We start from the raw sequence: 10,006 nt of genomic DNA, 5'->3' as shown, positions 1-10,006 counted from the left end.
CTCTCTATATATATATATATATATATATATATATATAGATATATATATTAGGGGGAAAAAAGTATGTGATTAGTCTGTGATTATTCAAAAAATTGCCAAGCGATATCATATATTGTTAATCTTAAAATAAGTCATAGTTAATAAAATGAACTCAGTATTTCATCACATTTGCGGATGCAGTTTCATTTAAAATGCACACAAACATACAATGCACATCTTAAAATAGAACAAATATTTGATTTAAAATGGTCACGTGATAATTAGCCTTGAAGATTTCCAGTAAAAAATGCACGCAACGGCATTATATTTCCTGATTGTTTCGATTGATTAAAAAAAATACATAATCACTGTTTAATGTGGAATAACACCTGGAAAAAGTCACTCACATTTACAAGGCATTCTTTAATAATAAAAGATATAATGATAAATAAACTGTACATGTGTCAGATAAGCGAAAAATTTGCAGTTTGGGGATAAAAAATGAATACATAAAACAATTGTTTCAGTAAGTAACAACAAGAGCCCTTGCGGGATTCGAATTCGGGATGTACAGATCACAAGTCCGACACTTTATCCACTCGGCTATGGAGTAAGTTACATGTTTTAGTCCATAAAATCCTTTTAATAAAACGAAATGTCGTTTCTATTCTCGGGCAGCCATATTGTGAAGTTGTGTTATTCCACCTTAAGTTTTATTTGTCACTCCCTATTAAAAGCATTTAACCCTTTCCCATTGGCAATGAATTTCATTATTTAAAAGAAGACATTTTAAACATAATAACAGAGCATTTAGTAGCTCTCAAACCACAGTGAAAGTAAAATCAGAAATACAGTGTATTTAAAATTTTAATAATTTTCATTATGTTTCCATATTGGCTTTACCCGAATCCTTGACCTAGGGGCCATTTAATTTTTTACAATTTGATAGAGAACTTAATAGTTAACTTTTTTTTTTCTAAAATATATACGAGGATAAATAATAGGATTTAATACAGGTTCAATATATTTCCATATTAGCTCCGCCCTAGGCTCTAAACCCTAAACCCAGGGCTATGAAATTTGGTAGAGGGCTTTATAGAATTCTTTAATAAACCATGCATTCAGTTTTCTCACATTTATATTGGAGTAGAGAAGACCTTTCTACGATGTACACTACAAGGTCATATTTGCCCCCACCTTAGGCCCTGAGCCTCTGACAACAGGGGACATGAAATTTACAATTTTGTTTGAGGGTTTTCAAGTAAATCATAAGACTGCGTCTATTTTTTCTCGAATATATAACGGAATAGAGAAGAAGAGTTTCTTAGATTTAATACTTTTTCACTATATGGCCATAATGCACCACCCTAGGGCCATAAATCTGACTTAAATGTAAGAGCAATGAATTTTACACTTTCGATAGAGGGCATTTTATACACCACAACCATGCATTTGATTGTTTTCTCACTTATTTTGGAGTAGGGAGATTATTAATCGATGTACTGAAGTACTGAAGGGAGTTGATTTTATCGATTATTATTTATTTTAGAATCAACGATAATGTTATTTTGCATGGCAAGTGGTTTCTTATATGTATTTGATTTACGCACATTTTTTATAATATGAATACTTCCGAAAAGAATTTCGAGAAAACCCCATATGAATCATGTCGTGTAATATTTTAAGATACTACTAATTCCATCAATACGTATCAGTAATCGAAATATTTCTGAAAAATTGTATGGATCCAAGCAATATTGTACTCTAGCTTCGTTCAACCAGACGCTTGGCTGTCTCCGTTAATCTCCGACAAGCAAGAGAAATTCTCTGCTTGTCAAAGATTTACGGAAACCACCGATCTACTCTAGCGTAGGAATACATACCACTTCAAGAAATGTCTAAATTGTTTCCTACCATATAAAATCTGACTATTTTCAAGGTATTAATAAATAAGTTTCCTTGAAAAACAATGCTTCAGAATTCATTACAGCGAATTTATCGATTATTTCCGAGAACTAAGTCTTGTCAGCGGTAATGATTTGTGCTTAGGTCCAAACACTGTTTCACTTTCGGTTTGCCAGAGTAACTGCATAGGAGAGTTGATTAAATTCAACTCCCAAAAATTTTGGGGGGAGGGGGTGGCATATTTGGGTGCACCATTGAGGCAACGGGGTTCGCAAAGTTATGAATTCCACAATTTAGATTTATCGTGCATGTATTATAGAGATGCTTCAATCCAAAAATGGTATATGTAACAACTGGCATTGCAGGTTTTAACTTTTAACGAACGACTTGCAGACGCACAACGATGGACGAAGACCGATAGTTATAGGTTATCAGAGTGACTCAAGCGACCTAAATTAACAATTTAAGGTAGTCCATCCATAACTATCATATTTCATATCTAATTGATTGCAAGTTTGATTACTAAAATCTTAGTGTGGTTTTAAGGGGTCTTTTTAATAATAAAGATTCATGGTTAAATTTTTTTTAAATTTTGATTATTAACCAATTTATCCCATCTTGAAGTTAACATTGAGGTCTATGGGAAAATGCATTTTTTTTAAATATATCTTTATAGTACAAACAATTTTCTCACAAATCTCTTGGTAAAAAGTTGCAAAAGCTTTCCTTTTCTTTCACAATGCTAAAAAAATTCAATATTTACCGTACATATTTTTGATAATTGATTTTGTTAATTTCTGCAAGGGGCAGACAACTCTTTAAAAAGTTCCAAGTGCAAAAAGTTCACTTTATTGACTGCATACATATTCCCGAGGTTGGTTTATGTAGGCCTCATAATAATTCTAAAATTGATATTCAATATAGTTCATTTCAATCAAAATTGTTAAATTCACCTCAGTTATGGATGGACTACCTTAATTCACATGTTATGATTAGTAAACATAATTCGTGATGCATCCACTCCAATACATGTATAAATCCGAACAATTTAGACCAATCCACAATATGAAGAAGTAGTTTTCATTTGCAGAGTATATCCAGAAAAACCAACTTTCTACATATTTTTGCCACTACAAATAAACTGTGAAGTTTTATCCCCTCAACACGTGTGTTGCCCAATCCTAAGTCAATCAAAATTCATAATGCACACCAATTTTCTTGTCAAATAGCACATTTGCAAAGTTCTAAACTACAAAAGCTACTCTGAGAATCCTATGGGCTTTCCCCAAAATGGCGGCCAAGGAACGTAACTTATGCAACGGGTAGATTTATCTATACCTGTATTAACACTAGTCAAATTTTAAGGGGGAACAGGGGGGTAAAATTATTTGTCAATGAATTATTTTGCTTTTTTTAAAACATTTATATAAAGATATCCACTACAACATATATAATTTTCATGACTACTTTCTTACCTTGCAAAGAGGAAATTTTAATGCCTTTTCCGGCATTATGATTTTTTTTTAACAATTTTAATTTTTTGCAACAATTATTTTATTTGATGGATTTCTCCGAAATCACATTCATTAATTTTGAGGACGAAAACAAATTTCACAATTGTTTACAACATTGGCTTTTTTATAAATAAATGTCATAATTTTATCAATAATTGCTGAAATCAGCACTTCAAACTTTGAATTTTCTGATTCTATATTTGAACAAAATATGATGGCACGTAAAAATGTCAATGAATTTTTTGGAAAAAATCATATATCAACATATAGCATGTGTTGTTTAACTTATAAAATTTTCATAGCAACTTACTTGGCTTTTAAGAAAGAAACTACAATAGAAATTACGCCTACCCCTTTTTCTGGAATTATGACCTTTTGTGCCAAACTCTGTCTTAAACCATCAAAACAGTAATACATTATTCAGATTTATCAATAATCATGAACAGATCAATATCAGAACATTTATCTGATTATATTAACCGCTTACGATTTTGTATACTTACATTTTCCCGTACTAAACGGCTCTTAAGTAGTCTTTGTCAAAACATGACCTGGTGGAAATTTAAAATGTTAAATTTCCACCAGGTCATGTTTTGACAAAGACTACTTTAGAGCCGTTTAGTACGGGAAAAAGATCTAATATCAAATCCTATATGACGTCATAATGAATAAATGACATCATAGCAATATACGATTAAATCAATTATGACGTCATAATAGAGTTAGCACATCAAAGCATCATTACAACGATAGTCACATGATACGTGTCCAGCCACCCCCCCCCCCCCCCCCTTTAGAGAACTCGTTTCATCGTTACCAATATCTTTAATTTAAACCTCAACTCCAAAGAAAAGTTTTTAAAAAATGAGTGCATAAATATTAGGTCAATACTCAATAATTGAAGAAATTTGATCACAGCATGGCCTCTACGATTTATTTGATAAAAATCCCCTAATCAAATCATAATTACGTAATGAATCTGGTCTTAGATAGAGCACAGCACAGTCTTTCATACAAATAAAGCCGAGGACTTCTGTGAAAAATCTGTGGAAAAAAGAGGTTGCATTTCAAACAATGTATAGGTTTCCTCTTACTTTCGCATACTTTACAAGGTGAACTCACCATCACCTTTTGTGATTCAGTATTAGAATGGAGGTATAAATCCAACAAATTGTCAATTCTTCATTCTAAACGTTGATGTCACATATTTCATTCGTCTGACTGCGATTTGGTCTACACCGGCAATTGTGCCTCACGTGAAAATCACGTTAATTTGATGTGAAATTGGCGTGAAATTCATGTGAGAAGAGCAATCACACGAATTTCACGTTAAAATTGTGTGAAAATCGTGTGAACTTTCACATGAAATTCATGTGAGTTATTTCACGTGAAATTTACATTAAAAATTTCACGTGAATTCACTTTACACGAATTTCACGTTACTTTTGGATGAAACTTAACCTGAAATTCACGTAAAACTCTTTTCACGTGAATTTCATTTGAGTCACAATTGGCTGTGTAAAAAGAGCCAGCAGCTTGTTCTTCTCCATTCGAATGACACAGAAACATACATATACAATAGTTTACCAATTTACGGGCTAGTGTACATTTCGATGTATTAGTAGACTATCTCCATCCCACGGTTGTTATGAATACAATTACATGTAAAGAGCTTATCAATTTCTTCCTCCCATGCATCTGATCCCAGCTCTTTTAAGAGGTACGTGTTCCTCTGCTTTGTATTTGTATATAACTTTATAGATTTTTGAGATGTTTGACAGTTCGTTATTGTTGTTTATCATATAATATATTATATTATATTCAGTATTGTGAATGTAAGCAAGCGTTTTTCTTGAAATTAAGGACTGCGATTATTGCAAGCATTTTATCTAGTTGGTTTTTTTATTTATATAGCTTAACTTTGGCACTTTTTTGTTGAAAATGACACGTTGGAAATTTGACTGACAGGAGAAACATTTAAATGAACCACAATGCGTTTTGCGATAATAATTTTGATGCAAAATTTACAAAGATCGGGAACTTGCAATATTTTTTTATGAATTGTTTGCTAATGAGTCTATTAATCTTATTTTTGTTTCATCTTTTGATGCAGTGTCACTGTTCTCTTAATAAGCAATTAAACGAGAATAAAAAACATGCACATAAACTATATTAAACAAATCTACCAGTTTCGTTGATATACAGTTGAACTAATGAGAATAATTGCTTGTTAATATCAAGGGATAATGACTCATCGCCCCATGATAAAAGATGTGTATTAAATTAAATTAAATATGATGAATTTTATACAATCTACACCAATTTTGATAGTTTTTTAAACACAAGTAATTAAAAACGAAGTCTTTTAAACAGTTGCAATAGTTCTGACACATTGTTATTATGTTTATTCATCAGTCAAGTGAATAAGCTTATGAAACGTCATACGAAATGAATTCACGCCAGTCAAACGACAATAATTAATTATAATGGAAAAGACCAATTAAATTGTTTAATCTTTTTGATTCGAGAATTGAGCGCATTGAGGTACAATTTTCTTCTTTCATATATAGGAAAGAGGTTGGGGCTAAAATAAAGGGAACTGGGGGGTTAACCGTGAACCCCAACTAAAAATTTAGTTAAAAATCTTGCATATTATCTTATTTTCGGTGAAATGTTATTTCATAAAGGTACAATGTTAAATGATTAAGCGAATGCAGAAAGAAGTGTAAAATTTGGATACTTTATGGAGTTTTTTTTGTTATTCTACCGAAGGGCCATAAGGCACAATATTCTTTAAATACCCATATAATGTCATTGTTGCTCAGGTGAGCGATGTGGCCCCATGGGCCTCTTGTTCTATTTGACTATTTTAGCTGGTATGGGACACTTCCATGTTGTGACGTATTGTTTATCAAAATAAACAATAAAACCAAATGTAATTTTATAAGTAGTTTCTTTCCCACTTGTGTCACCTTAGCTTATCAGCATGGTGCAGTGGTTTAGATGGTTCACTACGAATCTGAAAGTCATAAGTTCGAATCTCGCTGGGGGGTTAACAAATTTTACCTCTCCAAATATTTTCAAAAGATATTTTTTTTTTGGTTTAAACATTGTAAAATTTAATAATTCAAAACCGGTGAAAGCATTTCAATTATTGCACTTCAATCCACATTATCATCGACAGAAGTTCCATGCCATCTTAAAGCATGATATACTTATTTTAATCTAGGGTTTTTTTTTTTGTTATTTTATTTTACTTATTAACACTCGCATGCCAAAATCATGTCCATTATTATTTTTATCATATTTATCCAATTGAAAACATTTTGAAGAAATCTATATTGATTAATTAAGATTCAATTTACATTATTTGACATCTTTACTACTATATTAAAATTATAGACTCGAATTTTTGGTCTTAAATACCGATAAATCAGAAGAGTACTGTCTTTTGTTTTATACATTTTAAATATCATTGGTACTTGAGATTACCAATTTGATTTTAATTTTTCTTTATCAAGCTTCGCTAACTAATTATCAACGAAAATTGCTTTAAAAATTCCTGAAATCATCTGGATTTTTAGGATTTTATAATCTTGCACAAGCGCATTGCATTTACGCTAAATCACGGGAGGCTTTTTAGTTTATGTTTCCACAATATCACATTTGAGATAATATATAAACTCAGAAACGATAATACAAATTTTACGTGTAATTTTCATTGGACATTTGCTAAATATTCTGTTCATCAAGAAATACGGGAGATAAATCTAACACATTTCAAATCCCGAGTTCCGAATGTCAACATGGTGCGCACATTTGAACCGATTAAAAAAAACGTTGGTGAAAAGTGTTGAATTCTTCAATGATATGAATCAAATTTTTAGATGATAGGAATCTACATTCTCAAAATGGTTTGTTATAAATAATTTGACTGGTTTTTTTTTCAATGCAACTTCATTAATTTTTTCCAAAATCGATCCGGAGCGATTCTGCAATTTTCTGCTACATTACGGGTATATGGGAGGCATTTTAAATTTGCTAAAAGCCTATCCCGAAAAACAGTTAGATTATTCTAACTAAGCAGAGTGTAGTGAAATTAAAAGCATTATTGTAGGCTTAAAGCTTGCATGGTTACGTAAATGTCAACAATTCAATGTGTCGATGTATCTATTTCCTAAACGTCCGATGTCATATGCAATGTCAACCCGTACACGCACGGGTCAAACTCTAGTACGTTGAAATAGTTTTTTGATATCTCATATGTAAAATTTGATATTTCAAACATTACTCGAAGAATCCTTACTTAGATTGTTTAAGGGGCATGGTCACGATTTGGGTGAAAAATAATTTTTCTGATTTTAATGTTTACAATGCTTAAGTAAGGTTTTTTAATATGCAACCACAACATTGAGTGTCATTCGTTGAGTTAGAAGAAAGTTACAGAGCTTTCAATTCTTTGCTATGTAAACAAAGCTTTAAAAATTTCTTTACATTTTGAATGTTGAAGTGAAAATTCTGGTTTTAGACTTGAATGTAAAAAATGAATGTGTTAAATGTTAGGAACTGTTTATTTATGCTTAACTTGATGAATAAAGAGATAGACAAATCAGTTTGAAAAATGATTTTTACTGGTACATGTATATTGAAACTATGTAAACAAAAACAATGCATATGAGCCTTGTTTACATGACAAAAAATTGAAGCCCTGTATCATGCTTCTAACTCTACGTCTGACTCTCAAATTTCATTTGATCATTAGAAATGCATTCCTAAAGCTTTTTAAATAATAAAAAAAAAAACAGAAGAAAAAAAAGACCAAAATCGTGACCATGCCCCTTTAATATCAACTCTCAGGAATTGGAGGTTTAAAAAATATCTAAATGTGATGCGAAAAAGCTATAGAAAGTTTGAATTATAAATTTAGGTCTTTTCAAAATCAGTCATTCTGTCAGGGGGTTCTTTTTAACAATTTAATGAAATATAAAGTGAAAGAAAAAACAATTGACATACTTTTCGCAAATGAGTCTATTTTAATACAAATTCCAAAGATGTAAATTAAGGAAGGAGTCTTTTCTGGTTTTCGACTTGTCAAACGTAAATTTGATTAATTGTTCATTAAATCAAGATGAAAGGAAATTAAAATAGTATATTTTTCTTTCTTTTTTACTATCATACAACTTGGCATAGAAAAATGTAATCAATGTTTAGAATGGAACAAGGACTATATTTTTGGCGTAATATTGGCGTAGGAAAATATCACATGTTGCGCAATTCAGAATTGCTGCAGATTATATATATAATGAGTCTGTTTTAGCATTTTAAAAACAATAACAATAATGTTTGATTTTTTTTACTAATGTGAACTAATAATATGATACTTGGGTTTCAGAATACAGTGTATGTTTTTAAAATATGATTTGCTTATCAAATAACATTTTTATAAGCTTTTTAAAGCGCCCATTCTATACATTGATTTTTGTGAAAAAATCACTAAAATCAGTTTTTCTCTCTTATCAAACGGTCAATATATTAGCTTTTCTGTCAATTTATATCTTTATATAAAGTCTTCATAATACATAAAAATTAGAAATATTTTATTATTGGAAGCATAAAAAAATAATCAAAATTTCTTCAAAATTTAAGAAAATTAGAGGAAATGCGGGCTAAGCAATATCAATTTTAGTATAAATATTTATTCCAATTTAGTAGTATAAGCTGAAAGACACTCTCATGGTCTATGATTTCATTGAAGATTTGAATCTTCAAATCTTAAACAAATGTCTACAGAACTATAACGAGCTACACTTATTTTTATCACTCTTTACGTTGAGAAAAAAGGTAGTGACCTTGACCTGACCTATATTCAAAAACAAAAAGGTCAAATTTAATTAAACTGATAGAATCATTAAGTAATATGATCCGTTTGACGGTGTCAAAATTTCATGCATTTCTTATTATAAGAAGTAAGTTTGATAATAAAAAGACTCCTTCCTTAAAATCATGTTGTTTAATATCTTTGCTGATCAGTTGAGTGAGATAAAAAGTGTAATATTTTACTAAAGGCCGTACATAAAGACGGCAACATTTCGATTATTTGAAATTTTGCAGAGTGTTAATTCAGACTCGAAAGAATAATCAAATCATATCTGCTATCTGATTTAATATTCATCATTTCAAGTAAACATATTTTGCAAAATGAAATGTTTATTTGTTTATGTTTAACAACGAACGTTTCAATTTGAATTCATTTGTAATTTTAATAATTTTTTTAAAGTTTTATCATATCTCATTACCATTAGGCTATTTTTTGTGCCTTCATTGTGTTATGTTTGTTTTAAAATAGGAACGGCTTTTTGTCACAGAACTATTTGGCCAAATAAATGCGTATTGTTTAACAAAAACATACCTTCTTCGTTGTTAAATCTGTCTTAAATAACTTTTTTGCAGTTGCTTCAAAATATTTAAATTATAATCCTTAAATGTGACTAACTAAAATCGATATAAAAAAAAAATAACAAACTTACTGCAAGATGACCTAGAACAAATAACAAACAATACATGAATGCCCTCATTTCAGGAAAAGTTCAGATTGGCATAAAAATATA

This window comes from Magallana gigas, chromosome 4 (genome assembly GCF_963853765.1).
Source record: "Magallana gigas chromosome 4, xbMagGiga1.1, whole genome shotgun sequence".
NCBI lineage: Eukaryota > Metazoa > Mollusca > Bivalvia > Ostreida > Ostreidae > Magallana > Magallana gigas.
The sequence above is the reverse complement of the archived record's forward strand: the minus strand, read 5'-3'. Positions refer to the sequence as shown.